The sequence below is a fragment of the Ranitomeya variabilis genome, chromosome 2, assembly GCF_051348905.1.
Source record: "Ranitomeya variabilis isolate aRanVar5 chromosome 2, aRanVar5.hap1, whole genome shotgun sequence".
NCBI classification, from domain to species: domain Eukaryota; kingdom Metazoa; phylum Chordata; class Amphibia; order Anura; family Dendrobatidae; genus Ranitomeya; species Ranitomeya variabilis.
In genome coordinates, this window is record NC_135233.1 from 899,170,494 (window position 1) to 899,187,212 (window position 16,719).

A 16,719-nucleotide genomic window follows, 5' to 3' on the forward strand; every position below is an offset into this window, starting at 1 on the left:
GGGCTAAAGTTAGGGTTAGGGTTGGGGCTAAAGTTACGGTTAGGGTTTAGATTACATTTACGGTTGGGAATAGGGTTTTGATTAGGGTTAGGGGTGTGTCAGGGTTAGAGGTGTGGTTAGGGTTACTGTTGGGATTAGGGTTAGGGGTGTGTTTGGATTAGGGTTTCAGTTATAATTGGGGGGTTTCCACTGTTTCGGCACATCAGGGGCTCTCCAAACGCGACATGGCGTCCAATCTCAATTCCAGCCAATTCTGCGTTGAAAAAGTAAAACAGTGCTCCTTCCCTTCCGAGCTCTCCCGTGTGCCCAAACAGGGGTTTACCCCAACATATGGGGTATCAGCGTACTCAGGACAAATAGGACAACAACCTTTGGGGTCCAATTTCTCCTGTTACCCCTGGGAAAATACAAAACTGGGGGCTAAAAAATAATTTTTGTGGGAAAAAAAAGGATTTTTTATTTTCTCGGCTCTGCGTTATAAACTGTAGTGAAACACTTGGGGGTTCAAAGTTCTTACAACACATCTAGATAAGTTCCTTGGGGGTCTAGTTTCCAAAATGGGGTCACTTGTGCGGGGCTTCTACTGTTTAGGTACATTAGGGGCTCTGCAAACGCAATGTGACGCCTGCAGACCATTCCATCTAAGTCTGCATTCCAAATGGCGCTCCTTCAATTCCGAGCCCTTCCATGCATCCAAACGGTGGTTCCCCCCACATATGGGGTATCAGCGTACTCAGGACAAATTGGACAACAACTTTTGGGGTCCAATTTCTCCTGTTACCCTCGGGAAAATACAAAACTGGGGGCTGAAAAATAATTTTTGTGGGAAAAAATTTTTGTTTTATTTTTACGGCTCTGCATTATAAACTTCTGTGAAGCCCTTGGTGGGTCAAAGCACTCACCACACATCTAGATAAGTTCCTTAGGGGGTCTACTTTCCAACATGGTGTCACTTGTGGGGGTTTCTATTGTTTAGGTACATTAGGGGCTCTGCAAACGCAATGTGACGCCTGCAGACCATTCCATCTAAGTCTGCATTCCAAATGGCGCTCCTTCAATTCCGAGCCCTTCCATGCATCCAAACGGTGGTTCCCCCCACATATGGGGTATCAGCGTACTCAGGACAAATTGGACAACAACTTTTGGGGTCCAATTTCTCCTGTTACCCTCGGGAAAATACAAAACTGGGGGCTGAAAAATAATTTTTGTGGGAAAAAATTTTTGTTTTATTTTTACGGCTCTGCATTATAAACTTCTGTGAAGCCCTTGGTGGGTAAAAGCACTCACCACACATCTAGATAAGTTCCTTAGGGGGTCTACTTTCCAACATGGTGTCACTTGTGGGGAGTTTCTACTGTTTAGGTACATTAGGGGCTCTGCAAACGCAATGTGACGCCTGCAGACCATTCCATCTAAGTCTGCATTCCAAATGGCGCTCCTTCAATTCCGAGCCCTTCCATGCGTCCAAACGGTGGTTCCCCCCACATATGGGGTATCAGCGCACTCAGGACAAATTGGACAACAACTTTTGGGGTCCAATTTCTCCTGTTACCCTCGGGAAAATACAAAACTGGGGGCTGAAAAATAATTTTTGTGGGAAAAAATTTTTGTTTTATTTTTACGGCTCTGCATTATAAACTTCTGTGAAGCCCTTGGTGGGTCAAAGCACTCACCACACATCTAGATAAGTTCCTTAGGGGGTCTACTTTCCAACATGGTGTCACTTGTGGGGGGTTTCTACTGTTTAGGTACATTAGGGGCTCTGCAAACGCAATGTGACGCCTGCAGACCATTTCATCTAAGTCTGCATTCCAAATGGCGCTCCTTCTCTTCCGAGCCCTTCCATGCGTCCAAACGGTGGTTCCCCCCCCACATATGGGGTGTCAGCGCACTCAGGACAAATTGGACAACAAATTTTGGGGTCCAATTTCTCCTGCTACCCTCGGGAAAATACAAAACTGGGGGCTAAAAAAATAATTTTTGTGGGAAAAAAATGTTCTTTTATTTTTACGGCTCTGCATTATTAACTTCTGTGAAGCCCTTGGTGGGTCAAAGCGCTCAAAACACATCTAGATGAGTTCCTTAGGGGGTCTACTTTCCAAAATGGTGTCACTTGTGGGGGGTTTCAATGTTTAGGCACATCAGTGGCTCTCCAAACGCAACATGGCGTCCCATCTCAATTCCTGTCAATTTTGCATTAAAAAGTCAAACGGTGCTACTTCCCTTCCGAGCTCTCCCATGCGCCCAAACAGTGGTTTACCCCCACATATGGGGTATCAGCGTACTCAGGACAAATTGTACAACAACTTCTGGGGTCCAATTTCTTCTCTTACCCTTGGGAAAATATAAAATTGGGGGCGAAAAATAATTTTTGTGAAAAAATATGATTTTTTATTTTTACGGTTCTGCATTATAAACTTCTGTGAAGCACTTGGTGGGTCAAAGTGCTTACCACACCTCTAGATAAGTTCCTTAGGGGGTCTACTTTCCAAAATGGTGTCACTTGTGGGGGGTTTCAATGTTTAGGCACATCAGGGGCTCCCCAAACGCAACATGGCATCCCATCTCAATTCCTGTCAATTTTGCTTTGAAAAGTCAAATGGCGCTCCTTCGCTTCCGAGCTCTGTCATGCGCCCAAACAGTGGTTTTCCCCCACATATGAGGTATCGGCATACTCAGGACAAATTGTACAACAACTTTTGCGGTCCATTTTCTCCTGTTACCCTTGGTAAAATAAAACAAATTGGAGCTGAAGTAAATTTTTTGTGAAAAAAAGTTAAATGTTCATTTTTATTTAAACATTCCAAAAATTCCTGTGAAGCACCAGAAGGGTTAATAAACTTCTTGAGTATGGTTTTGAGCACCTTGAGGGGTGCAGTTTTTAGAATGGTGTCACACTTGGGTATTTTCTATCATATAGACCCCTCAAAATGACTTCAAATGAGATGTGGTCCCTAAAAAAAAATGGTGTTGTAAAAATGAGAAATTGCTGGTCAACTTTTAACCCTTATAACTCCCTAACAAAAAAAAAATTTGGTTCCAAAATTGTGCTGATGTAAAGTAGACATGTGGGAAATGTTACTTATTAAGTATTTTGTGTGACATATCTCTGTGATTTAAGGGCATAAAAATTCAAATTTGGAAAATTGCAAAATTTTCAAAAATTTTCGCCAAATTTCCATTTTTTTTGCAAATAAACGCAAGTAATATCAAAGAAATTTTACCACTATCATGAAGTACAATAGGTCACGAGAAAACAGTGTCAGAATCGCCAAGATCCGTTGAAGCGTTCCAGAGTTATAACCTCATAAAGGGACAGTGGTCAGAATTGTAAAAATTGGCCCGGTCATTAACGTGCAAACCACCCTTGGGGGTGATGGGGTTAAGGTACTTTATGTCAAAACATAACAAAATAGATATAAAGATAACAGCATTTCTGTGCAAATTCAATTGATATAATAAAGCTAATGCTAACAAAATAGTTTTTCTTTGAAATCAAGTTTTGACCTGATAGCTCCTATTTTGAGCATTCATAAATTTCTACTTTGGTAAGTAAGAACTTTAGGATATTTGTATATTTTTGTCCTGCAAATTAAAATTAAAAAAAGCCTTTGATTCTGTGTAAATGCTTACATTGTCGTACATCTTTTACTCTGCTCTGATTCACTAAGTGTTTCGTGTTCCATATAGAATGCTTTTACATGGCTGCCAGGGTGCTCACTTAGGAAGAACAGACAGGAATTAATGGAACACTTTAAATGGTTGAGTAATGGAATATTTACCAAATGAAATCACTTAAGGTTCAGTACTGTATATTTCAGTGCATTGAGTTTTTTTCATACCAAAACTATTTATTTTGTTCTTTATTTAAAAAAAATGTAATTTCAAATAATATAAATAGTTTTGCTAATAATTTGAGCATTTAATGATTTGCAATATGATTCTTCTTAACTTTAAATGTGGATAAAAAAGAAAACAAAATGCTTTTTGCTTGTGTACATCTATATGACTAATGTGTACAGTAAATAATCCTTTACACGAACATTCAAAGCCTAGCAATATAATCAAGAAAATTTGCACCTCTAGAAGCAATATTATCAGATTTCTACGTAGCCCTGTAAAGGTACCTTCACATTAAGCGACGCTGCAGCGATAGCGACAACGATGCCGATCGCTGCAGCGTCGCTGTTTGATCTCTGGAGAGCTGTCACACAGACCGCTCTCCAGCGACCAACGATGCCGAGGTCCCCGGGTAACCAGGGTAAACATCGGGTTACTAAGCGCAGGGCCGCGCTTAGTAACCCGATGTTTACCCTGGTTACCAGCGTAAAATGTAAAAAAAACAAACAGTACATACTTACATTCGCGTCCCCCGGCGTCCGCTTCCTGCACTGACTGAGCGCCGGCCCTAACAGCAGAGCGGTGACGTCACCGCTGTGCTGTACTTTCACTTTCACTTTACGGCGCTCAGTCAGTGTGGGAAGCGGACGCCGGGGGACGCGAAGGTGAGTATGTACTGTTTGTTTTTTTTACATTTTACACTGGTAACCAGGGTAAACATCGGGTTACTAAGCGCGGCCCTGCGCTTAGTAACCCGATATTTACCCTGGTTACCAGCATAAAACATCACTGGTATCGTTGCTTTTGGTGTCAAACACGACGATACACGCCGGTCTGACGACCAAATAAAGTTCTGAACTTTGTTCAATGACCAGCGATATCACAGCAGGATCCTGATCGCTGCTGCGTGTCAAACTAAACGATATCGCTAGCCAGGACGCTGCAACGTCACGGATCGCTAGCGATATCGTTTAGTGTGAAGATACCTTAAGAAGTACCCTTTTTATTGCATGAATAATAATACAGTTGTTTGCATAAGGCCTTTTACTATTGCTTGCCTAAAATACTGTACATGCTAAGCTTTCATTACAGTATTGCTGTTATTTTGTTTCAGAAAACATTTTGTCTATTTTGAAAAGAAATAAAATGCATAACTTTGCAACCTCTGTTTGCTAACATACACAAGGGATAACAGGGTACTAAAAGGTAGATGGATACAAAGTTACGAGATAAAGGCGACTGAGCTTTCTTGGTATTTTTTCAGGGATAGGTTCATAGATATTATTGTCAGTGTTATCCTTACTTGCACTTGTTCAGAAAAACTGGAATAGATCCCAGAGAGAGGAGAGAAATGAAAGAAAGCATTACTCTATAAGATATACTAGTATGGCAAGGTTTAGAATCGGGAATGAAGTTTTGTTTTTATCTTTTATTTTTGTTTTTAATGAAGGTTTTATAAATGTGATTTAGAAATATAGATAGTACATAAAAAATGTTTGACTAGTTTTACCATGCTTTACTCTGATAATTGCAAAAAAGTTATTTCAATATCAATAATGCCAACCAGGCATGAGATGTGGCCAAGTAGCATAATCTTGGGCTGAGCGTTCTTCTGATATTGCAGCAGGTGTAAATGGCGTTGGTCAATAACGAAGTTCAATAAGTAATAGTATTGATACACTACACAGATTGAGGAATTTAGCTGGAAAGTGTTAAAGCTTGCTTGGAGACATTGGTTATCCTAACTCTTTCATCCAAGTTTATGGTAGCAAATCGGAGTATTTAACTTTCTAAAGTTATTCCATCTCATTACCTCCAAAATCTGTCACCTCAATAGCTCTACTGTTCAATAATGCATTGCGCCAATCATGTAGCTGAAAAGTGGGGCCCTGCAGTAGGTTACTGGTGGGCCCATGGCAGCCCAGTCTGATACTGGCACGAATATGTATGTATTATATAATAGCCAATCGGCTCTGTCACAGCTTCTGGCGATTGTGTCGCTATCCCACAATCCACCGCGGCCAGAAGGCCACAAACTGCGCCTCCACAAGTGACAAAAACGGCACCGCTATTCTGTCGGGAGATGAGTGGCGCTAGTCGCTCATCTCCTGATGATAGCTGCGGCTCATCTCCTGCCACAGGGAGGTCAGCGGTGATGCAACGGGTAGATGAGCAGCGCCAGCCACTCATCACCCTGCTGCTCGCATCGGAACTACGCCGGCCGCCATATTGGAACACCCAAGTTATGGGTATTCCGATAGGGTGGCCAGGATTCATATCCCCAGCCAAGCCGCACGGCATCAACCAACCAAAGGCACCAGGGCACCAACCAATGAGCGGCGCAGGATTCAAATCCCCCGCCGGCTGAGACAATGAGCATTGCCGCATGGGATTTGAAACCCCCACCAAGCTGCACGGCACCAATCATTAGCTGAGCACCCCTGGCCTCAGCCAATGAGTGGGGCGGGATTCAAATCTTCTGCCAAAGCTATACAGCTCTGCTCATTGGCAGAGCCACCCACCAGCTGAGGTTTGGCGGGGGATTCAAATCCCATGCGGCACTGCTCATTGGCTCAGCCGGCAGGTGGCTAAGCCAAAGAGTGGTGCCACAAGGCTTTGGTGCAGGATTCAGATCCACCAAAGCCGTGCAGCACCGGTCATTGGCTGAGCATCCCATGGCCATATGGCTTTGGTGGGGGATTCAAATCCCACATGGCATCGCTCATTGGCTCAGCCGGCAGGGGATTTGAATCTTGCGCCACTCAAAGCCATATGGCACGGCTCACTGACTGAGCTGCTGCTGGCTGAGCCAATGAGCTGTGTGGGATTCAAATCCTCCGCCAAAGCGGTGCGACACCACTCATTGCCTGGGCCCCCGCTGGCTGAGCCAATGAGCGGCGCAGGATTCATTGGTTAAGTGGTGCCACACAGCTTTGGAAGGGGATTTGAATCCTGCACTGCTCATTGGTTCAGCCCGCAGGGGGCTCTGTCAATAAGCAATGCTGTGTGGCTTTGGCGTGAGATTCAAATACCGTGCGGCACTGCTCATTGGCTCAGCCAGCGGGGCGAGGATTTGAATCCCGCACCCCACATTGGCTGAGCCACCTCTGGCCACGTGGCTTTGGCAGAGGTTTGAAATCCCTCACGGCACCACTCATTGGCTCAGCCTGCGGGGTGGGGAATTTGAATCCCGTGCCGCTCACTGGCTCAGCCGGTGGGGCGGGGGATTTGAATCCCGTGCCGCTCATTGGCTGAGCGCCAGGGGCACTCAGCCAATGAGGGTTGCCGCAAGGCTTTGGCGAGAGATTTGAATCCCACGCCGCTCAAAGCTGCGCGGCACCGTTCATTGGCTGAGCTGCCGCCAACTGAGCCAGTGAGTGGCTCGTTATTCAAATCCCCCACCAAAGCTACTCGGAACCGCTCATTGGCTGAGCCGCCCGCCGGCTGAGCCAATGAGCAGCACGGGATTCAAATTCCTCATCCCGCCGGCTGAGCCAATGAGCAGTGCCTCACGAGATTTGAATCCCCTGCCAAAGCCACGCGGCATTGCTCACTGGCTGAGCCGCCCGCTGGCTGAGCCAATGAGCGGTGCCGTGCGGGATTCAAATCCCCCGCCAAAGTCAATAATGGTGTGACACACATCCACTGCTCCTGTTAGCACCACTAAGGATACACAGATGTTCATTTCACCGCACTCCCGATGCAATAGCATCGGGCCTATTTCTAGTTTACTGTATTCACAAGATTCCAAATACGATTTTACTCTCTTGCTCCAAGAAATGTACATTGCATACTTGCCCAACTGAAGTTTTGTCTTCTTGCTCTCGTCGAAGGTGTATCTACCTATTGAACTCTATGTCCTAACAATGCCACGTGTCAGATAAAGTCTTCAAACATTACTTTTTAACAGCCTCACCCTTGTGTACATCACTATTGATTCATCTTCTCATGACAAAAAAAAGAGTAATAGATGAGGTTTTGCTCCGATTCTGCAGTTGGTAATTATTGTTTTTTTAGTGCTAAATAGGGTTGAGCGACTTTCATTTTTTTAAGATCGAGTAGGGTTTTGGGAAACCCGATTTTGTCCAGAGTCGAGTCGAGTGCAGTCGGCCGATTATCGCTAAAAGTCGGGGATCGACCGAAACACGAAACCCAATGCAAGTCAATGGGGAAGCATAGTCGGCAGTGAGTGGAGGCCAGGAAAACACCTACAGTGCCCATTTTAATGCCAAAAACATCCATTCTTGTTTCTGAAGCTTGCCAATCTTAATTAACTGTATAATAATAGTTGGGCATAGGGAATTGGGGGAAAGTTGTGGGGGGAGTAGGGCTGGCTCAAGTTTTTCGTGGGCCCAGGAAATGCGGACTACGTCACGGCGGTGTTGCAGGGAAAGGTAAGTATTTAAACGTTGCAAGTGCTGTGATCCTGAGCAAGCAGGGGGGGGCCCACTCGTTCGCATTGCCACTGGCACAGGGCCCCTCAAAGTACGGCGGTGTGTTTGCATGGCGGAGGCGCCTCCCACCAGCAGCGACACTTTTGCGTACTCTGAGGGGCCCTGTGCCAGTGACGTCGCCAACGAGTATGCCCCCCCACCTGATGAAGGAACCTGCACTTTCATCTGCACCTTCCTCTTTGTCCCTGTGTAAGGTGGTATAACATGCGGGAAGGGGAACCTTACTTTCAGCAGGGTCAGATTCTGGCTGTGTAGAGTACAAGGGGAATGTAGTGGTCTAGGTCAATGTACCAGCAGACTCATTTAGCAGTGGCTGGGCAATGGGCAGGATGAGGAGGAAACAGATATAGGGCCAAAGAATAAAGTAGGCTACATGCAGTTCAAAATTGGTAACAGGACTAAACAGGCGGCATTGCTTTGTTCAGTGGAGTAGCAAACCCAAGAGCAGCAGACACTGTTTCAAGGGCCTAACCACACTAGTAGGCCAAATGCAGTTTAATATCTGATAGTATAGGGCGAAAGCCAGAATGTGGAAGCTCAGCTTTGTTCAGTTGAGGACAACACCAGGGAGGGGCAGACACCTTTAGTAGGCCGGAAAAGCCTATTGCATTTTTTAAAATGGTAATTTGGAGCAGAAGGTTGAAGCTCAGCTTTATTTAGTTGAGGACAACACCAGGCAGGGGCACACAGACAGACACCTTTAGTAGGCCGGAAAAGCCTATTGCATTTTTTAAAATGGTAATTTGGAGCAGAAGGTTGAAGCTCAGCTTTATTTAGTTGAGGACAACACCAGGGAGGGGCAGAAGCCGTTAGTAGGCCCTAACCACCATTTTTTTTTTTTAAAACCACTTAATGAGAGCCGGAAGGTTGAAGCTCAGCTTTATTTAGTTGAGGACAACACCAGGCAGGGGCACACAGACAGACACCTTTAGTAGGCCGGAAAAGCCTATTGCATTTTTTAAAATGGTAATTTGGAGCAGAAGGTTGAAGCTCAGCTTTATTTAGTTGAGGACAACACCAGGGAGGGGCAGAAGCCGTTAGTAGGCCCTAACCACCATTTTTTTTTTTTTAAAACCACTTAATGAGAGCCGGAAGGTTGAAGCTCAGCTTTATTTAGTTGAGGACAACACCAGGGAGGGGCAGAAGCCGTTAGTAGGCCCTAACCACCATTTTTTTTTTTTAAAACCACTTAATGAGAGCCGGAAGGTTGAAGCTCAGCTTTATTTAGTTGAGGACAACACCAGGGAGGGGCAGAAGCCGTTAGTAGGCCCTAACCACCATTTTTTTTTTTTAAAACCACTTAATGAGAGCCGGAAGGTTGAAGCTCAGCTTTATTTAGTTGAGGACAACACCAGGGAGGGGCAGAAGCCGTTAGTAGGCCCTAACCACCATTTTCTTTTTTTAAAACCACTTAATGAGAGCCGGAAGGTTGAAGCTCAGCTTTATTTAGTTGAGGACAACACCAGGCAGGGGCACACAGACAGACACCTTTAGTAGGCCGGAAAAGCCTATTGCATTTTTTAAAATGGTAATTTGGAGCAGAAGGTTGAAGCTCAGCTTTATTTAGTTGAGGACAACACCAGGGAGGGGCAGAAGCCGTTAGTAGGCCCTAACCACCATTTTTTTTTTTTAAAACCACTTAATGAGAGCCGGAAGGTTGAAGCTCAGCTTTATTTAGTTGAGGACAACACCAGGCAGGGGCACACAGACAGACACCTTTAGTAGGCCGGAAAAGCCTATTGCATTTTTTAAAATGGTAATTTGGAGCAGAAGGTTGAAGCTCAGCTTTATTTAGTTGAGGACAACACCAGGCAGGGGCACACAGACAGACACATTTAGTAGGCCGGAAAAGCCTATTGCATTTTTTAAAATGGTAATTTGGAGCAGAAGGTTGAAGCTCAGCTTTATTTAGTTGAGGACAACACCAGGGAGGGGCAGAAGCCGTTAGTAGGCCCTAACCACCATTTTTTTTTTTTAAAACCACTTAATGAGAGCCGGAAGGTTGAAGCTCAGCTTTATTTAGTTGAGGACAACACCAGGGAGGGGCAGAAGCCGTTAGTAGGCCCTAACCACCATTTTTTTTTTTTAAAACCACTTAATGAGAGCCGGAAGGTTGAAGCTCAGCTTTATTTAGTTGAGGACAACACCAGGCAGGGGCACACAGACAGACACCTTTAGTAGGCCGGAAAAGCCTATTGCATTTTTTAAAATGGTAATTTGGAGCAGAAGGTTGAAGCTCAGCTTTATTTAGTTGAGGACAACACCAGGCAGGGGCACACAGACAGACACCTTTAGTAGGCCGGAAAAGCCTATTGCATTTTTTAAAATGGTAATTTGGAGCAGAAGGTTGAAGCTCAGCTTTATTTAGTTGAGGACAACACCAGGGAGGGGCAGAAGCCGTTAGTAGGCCCTAACCACCATTTTTTTTTTTAAAACCACTTAATGAGAGCCGGAAGGTTGAAGCTCAGCTTTATTTAGTTGAGGACAACACCAGGGAGGGGCAGAAGCCGTTAGTAGGCCCTAACCACCATTTTTTTTTTTTAAAACCACTTAATGAGAGCCGGAAGGTTGAAGCTCAGCTTTATTTAGTTGAGGACAACACCAGGCAGGGGCACACAGACAGACACCTTTAGTAGGCCGGAAAAGCCTATTGCATTTTTTAAAATGGTAATTTGGAGCAGAAGGTTGAAGCTCAGCTTTATTTAGTTGAGGACAACACCAGGGAGGGGCAGAAGCCGTTAGTAGGCCCTAACCACCATTTTTTTTTTTAAAACCACTTAATGAGAGCCGGAAGGTTGAAGCTCAGCTTTATTTAGTTGAGGACAACACCAGGGAGGGGCAGAAGCCGTTAGTAGGCCCTAACCACCATTTTTTTTTTTTAAAACCACTTAATGAGAGCCGGAAGGTTGAAGCTCAGCTTTATTTAGTTGAGGACAACACCAGGCAGGGGCACACAGACAGACACCTTTAGTAGGCCGGAAAAGCCTATTGCATTTTTTAAAATGGTAATTTGGAGCAGAAGGTTGAAGCTCAGCTTTATTTAGTTGAGGACAACACCAGGGAGGGGCAGAAGCCGTTAGTAGGCCCTAACCAAAGTTGAAGGCCAAATGCAGTTTAATTTCTGATACTATAGGCCGAAAGCCAGAAGGTGGAAGCTCCGATTTAGACAGTGGAGGACAATTTGAATTAGGGACTGCAGACAGACTTAGTAGGCTGTCCCCTGTGGACCATGCATCCACCACATTAACCCATTGCGCCGTAATGGACACGTAATCTTCCGTGGCCATGCCTACAGGTCCATGCGTCTGTTGTCAGGTGCACCTTTGTACTCACAGATTGCCAGAGTGCATGGACAATGCGGTCTTCTACATGCTGGTGGAGGGTTGGGATGGCTTTTCTCGCAAAAGAAGTGTCGACTGGTTAGCTTGTAGCGTGGTACAGCGTAGTCCATCATGGCCTTATTAATAGTAAATAAAATATATAACTAGGCTCTATGAACTTTTAAATAGGTTCCAGGGGTACACGGGCAGCATTGGTGTGGTCAGTGGAGGAGTATTGCAAGTAGGGGCTGCAGACAGGCTATCAAAGGCCTAAAATAACAAACAGTAGGCAGTCATGGCAGTTTTACATCGGTTACGTGGATACACAGGCAGGCACTCCAGGCAGCATTGTGGTCAGTGGAGGAGTATTGCAAGTAGGGGCCGCAGACAGGCTATCAAAGGCCTAAAATAACAAACAATAGGCTCATTGCAGTTTTACAGCGGTTACATGGATAGACGGGCAGGCAGCTTGGTGGTGAGTGGAGGAGTATTTAAAGTAGGGACCGCAGACAGGCTATCAAAGGCCTAACATAACAAACAATAGGCTCATGGCAGTTTTACAGCGGTTACATGGATACACGGGCAGGCAGCTTGGTGGTCAGTGGAGGAGTATTTAAAGTAGGGACCGCAGACAGGCTTCAAAGGCCTAACATAAGAAAATGGGCTGGCTGTAGGCACTTTATAATTGGTTCCAGGGGTACACGGGCAGCAGTGGTCTGGCCAGTGGAGGACTAGTGGAAGGAGGGACCGCAGACAGGCTTCAAAGGCCTAACATAAAAAAATGGGCTGGCTGTAGGCACTTTATAATTGGTTCCAGGGGTACACGGGCAGCAGTGGTCTGGCCAGTGGAGGACTAGTGGAAGGAGGGACCGCAGACAGGCTTCAAAGGCCTAACATAAAAAAATGGGCTGGCTGTAGGCACTTTATAATTGGTTCCAGGGGTACACGGGCAGCAGTGGTCTGGTCAGTGGAGGACTAGTGGAAGGAGGGACCGCAGACAGGCTTCAAAGGCCTAACATAAAAAAATGGTCTGGCTGTAGGCAGTTTATAATTGGTTCCAGGGGTACACGGGCAGCAGTGGTCTGGCCAGTGGAGGACTAGTGGAAGGAGGGACCGCAGACAGGCTTCAAAGGCCTAACATAAAAAAATGGGCTGGCTGTAGGCACTTTATAATTGGTTCCAGGGGTACACGGGCAGCAGTGGTCTGGCCAGTGGAGGACTAGTGGAAGGAGGGACCGCAGACAGGCTTCAAAGGCCTAACATAAAAAAATGGGCTGGCTGTAGGCACTTTATAATTGGTTCCAGGGGTACACGGGCAGCAGTGGTCTGGTCAGTGGAGGACTAGTGGAAGGAGGGACCGCAGACAGGCTTCAAAGGCCTAACATAAAAAAATGGGCTGGCTGTAGGCACTTTATAATTGGTTCCAGGGGTACACGGGCAGCAGTGGTCTGGCCAGTGGAGGACTAGTGGAAGGAGGGACCGCAGACAGGCTTCAAAGGCCTAACATAAAAAAATGGGCTGGCTGTAGGCACTTTATAATTGGTTCCAGGGGTACACGGGCAGCAGTGGTCTGGCCAGTGGAGGACTAGTGGAAGGAGGGACCGCAGACAGGCTTCAAAGGCCTAACATAAAAAATGGGCTGGCTGTAGGCACTTTATAATTGGTTCCAGGGGTACACGGGCAGCAGTGGTCTGGTCAGTGGAGGACTAGTGGAAGGAGGGACCGCAGACAGGCTTCAAAGGCCTAACATAAAAAAATGGGCTGGCTGTAGGCACTTTATAATTGGTTCCAGGGGTACACGGGCAGCAGTGGTCTGGTCAGTGGAGGACTAGTGGAAGGAGGGACCGCAGACAGGCTTCAAAGGCCTAAAATAACAAACAATAGGCTCATGGCAGTTTTACAGCGGTTACATGGATACACGGGCAGCTTGGTGGTGAGTGGAGGAGTAGTGCAAGGAGTGTCTGTCCCAGTACTCCCAAAATATAAATAGATGTTAATGTCTCGCAAAACAACCAAAACAAAAAAAAAGGTGGCATACTTAGGTACAGGGGTGGGCTCATCTGCTGAGTTTCTGACATAGTAATTTGGCAGTAACTATTTAATGGTGCCAATATAGGACACAGACACAGACTACTTTAAGTTGCATCATAGATGTCTACAAATTTGTATTGTCAGTGCCAGACATTGAATGATGTCAGCGAATAGACTAAAGATTGGTGGAGCTGTGCGACATAATTTTGCATGTGGTAGAGCACATTTTGAGCTGGGGTACGGGGGGAACTCTCTAGAGGCCGGCGGGACCGCCCCAGGGCCCCTCATGTTACAACGGTGTGTCTGACGTTGGGTGCGCACCACCACCGCCAGAGACACTACATTGTACTATGAGGGACCCAGTAGCAATGCCGTCAACCAAAAGCGAGCACACCCACCTCTTCAGACAAACAGCAGTCTCACGGGTGCTTGCGCCAAGTCGCGATACCACGGCCCCGTGTGGGGAGTTTGGCCATTTAGGGAGGTGTAAACATGTCGTATGCTGTACAATCAGCTGCAGCAAATTAGACATTAGAAAAGTAATTCACAGGCAAGAGCCTTTCATAGGAAAGCTAGGTGTCGGCCGGGCAAGGTGGGGCAAAAGATTTCGAAATCCAGTTGTGGTTCATTTTAATGAATGTTAGATCGTCAACATTTTGGGTAGCCAGACGAGTCCTTTTTTCGGTTAATATTGAACCTGCAGCACTGAATACTCTTTCTGATAGGACACTTGCTGCCGGGCAAGCAAGCTCCTGCAATGCATATTCTGCCAATTCTGGCCAGGTGTCTAATTTGGAGGCCCAGTAATCAAATGGGAATGACGGTTGAGGGAGAACATCGATAAGGGATGAAAAATAGTTAGTAACCATACTGGACAAATGTTGTCTCCTGTCACTTTCAATTGATGCAGCAGTACCTGTCCTGTCTGCGGTCATAGCAAAATCACTCCACAACCTGGTCAGAAAACCCCTCTGTCCAACGCCACTTCTGATGTGTGCACCCCTAACACTCCTAGTCTGCTGCCCCCTGGAGCTCGTGTGAGAACGATCACGTGCGCTGTGTGCTGGGAATGCCTGAAGCAAACGGTCAACAAGAGTTGATTGTTTGGTTGCTAATATTAGTTCCAAGTTCTCATGTGGCATAATATTTTGCAATTTGCCTTTATAGCGTGGATCAAGGAGGCAGGCCAACCAGTAATCGTCATCGTTCATCATTTTCGTAATGCGTGTGTCCCTTTTTAGGATACGTAAGGCATAATCCGCCATGTGGGCCAAAGTTCCAGTTGTCAAATCTCCGGTTGTGATTGGTTGAGGGGCAGTTGCAGGCAAATCTACGTCACTTGTGTCCCTCAAAAAACCAGAACCCGGCCGTGACACGCAACCAATTTCCTGTGCCCCCGGTTAAGGTTCGGCATTAAAAATATACTCATCCCCATCATCCTCCTCGTCCTCCACCTCCTCTTCGCCCGCTACCTCGTCCTGTACACTGCCCTGACCAGACAATGGCTGACTGTCATCAAGGCTTTCCTCTTCCTCTGGTGCAGACGCCTGCTCCTTTATGTGCGTCAAACTTTGCATCAGCAGACGCATTAGGGGGATGCTCATGCTTATTACGGCGTTGTCTGCACTAACCAGCCGTGTGCATTCCTCAAAACACTGAAGGACTTGACACATGTCTTGTATCTTAGACCACTGCACACCTGACAACTCCATGTCTGCCATCCTACTGCCTGCCCGTGTATCCTCCCACAAATAAATAACAGCACGCCTCTGTTCGCACAGTCTCTGAAGCATGTGCAGTGTTGAGTTCCACCTTGTTGCAACGTCTATGATTAGGCGATGCTGGGGAAGGTTCAAAGACCGCTGATAGGTCTGCATACGGCTGGCGTGTACAGGCGAACGTCGGATATGTGAGCAAAGTGCACGCACTTTGAGGAGCAGGTCGGAGAACCCAGGATAAGTTTTCAATAAGCACTGCACCACCAGGTTTAAGGTGTGAGCCAGGCAAGGAATGTGTTTCAGTTGGGAAAGGGAGATGGCAGCCATGAAATTCCTTCCGTTATCACTCACTACCTTGCCTGCCTCAAGATCTACTGTGCCCAGCCACGACTGCGTTTCTTGTTGCAAGAACTCGGACAGAACTTCCGCGGTGTGTCTGTTGTCGCCCAAGCACTTCATAGCCAATACAGCCTGCTGACGCTTGGCAGTAGCTGGCCCATAATGGGACAACTGGTGTGCAACAGTGTCATCTGCCGATGGAGTGGTTGGCAGACTGCGTTCTGTGGAAGAGCTGTAGCTTCTGCAGGAGGACGAGGAGGAGGAGGAGGAGGGGGTGCGAACGCCTACAGCCAACTGTTTCCTAGACCGTGGGCTAGGCACAACTGTCCCTAAATTGATGTCGCCTGTGGACCCTGCATCCACCACATTCACCCAGTGTGCCGTGATGGACACATAACGTCCCTGGCCATGCCTACTGGTCCATGCATCTGTAGTCAGGTGCACCTTTGTACTCACAGATTGCCTGAGTGCATGGACGATGCGCTGTTTAACATGCTGGTGCAGGGCTGGGATGGCTTTTCTGGAAAAAAAGTGTCGACTGGGTAGCTCGTATCGTGGTTCAGCGTACTCCATCAGGGCTTTGAAAGCTTCGCTTTCAACTAACCGGTAGGGCATCATCTCTAACGAGATTAGTCTAGCTATGTGGGCGTTAAAACACTGTGTACGCGGATGCGAGGATAAGTACTTCCTTTTTCTAACCAGAGTCTCATGTAGGGTGAGCTGGACTGGAGAGCTGGAGATCGTGGAACTTTCGGGTGTGCCGGTGTACATGGCAGACTGAGAGACGGTTGGAGACGGTATTGTTTCCGCCGGTGCCCTAGATGCAATATTTCCTCCTACAAAACTGGTGATTCCCTGACCCTGACTGCTTTTGGCTGGCAAAGAAACCTGCACAGATACTGCCGGTGGTGCGGAAAATGGTGGCCTTACAGTGACGGAAGGGATGTTGCGTTGCTGACTAGCTTTATTGGCCGAGGGTGCTACAACCTTGAGGGACGTTTGGTAGTTAGTCCAGGC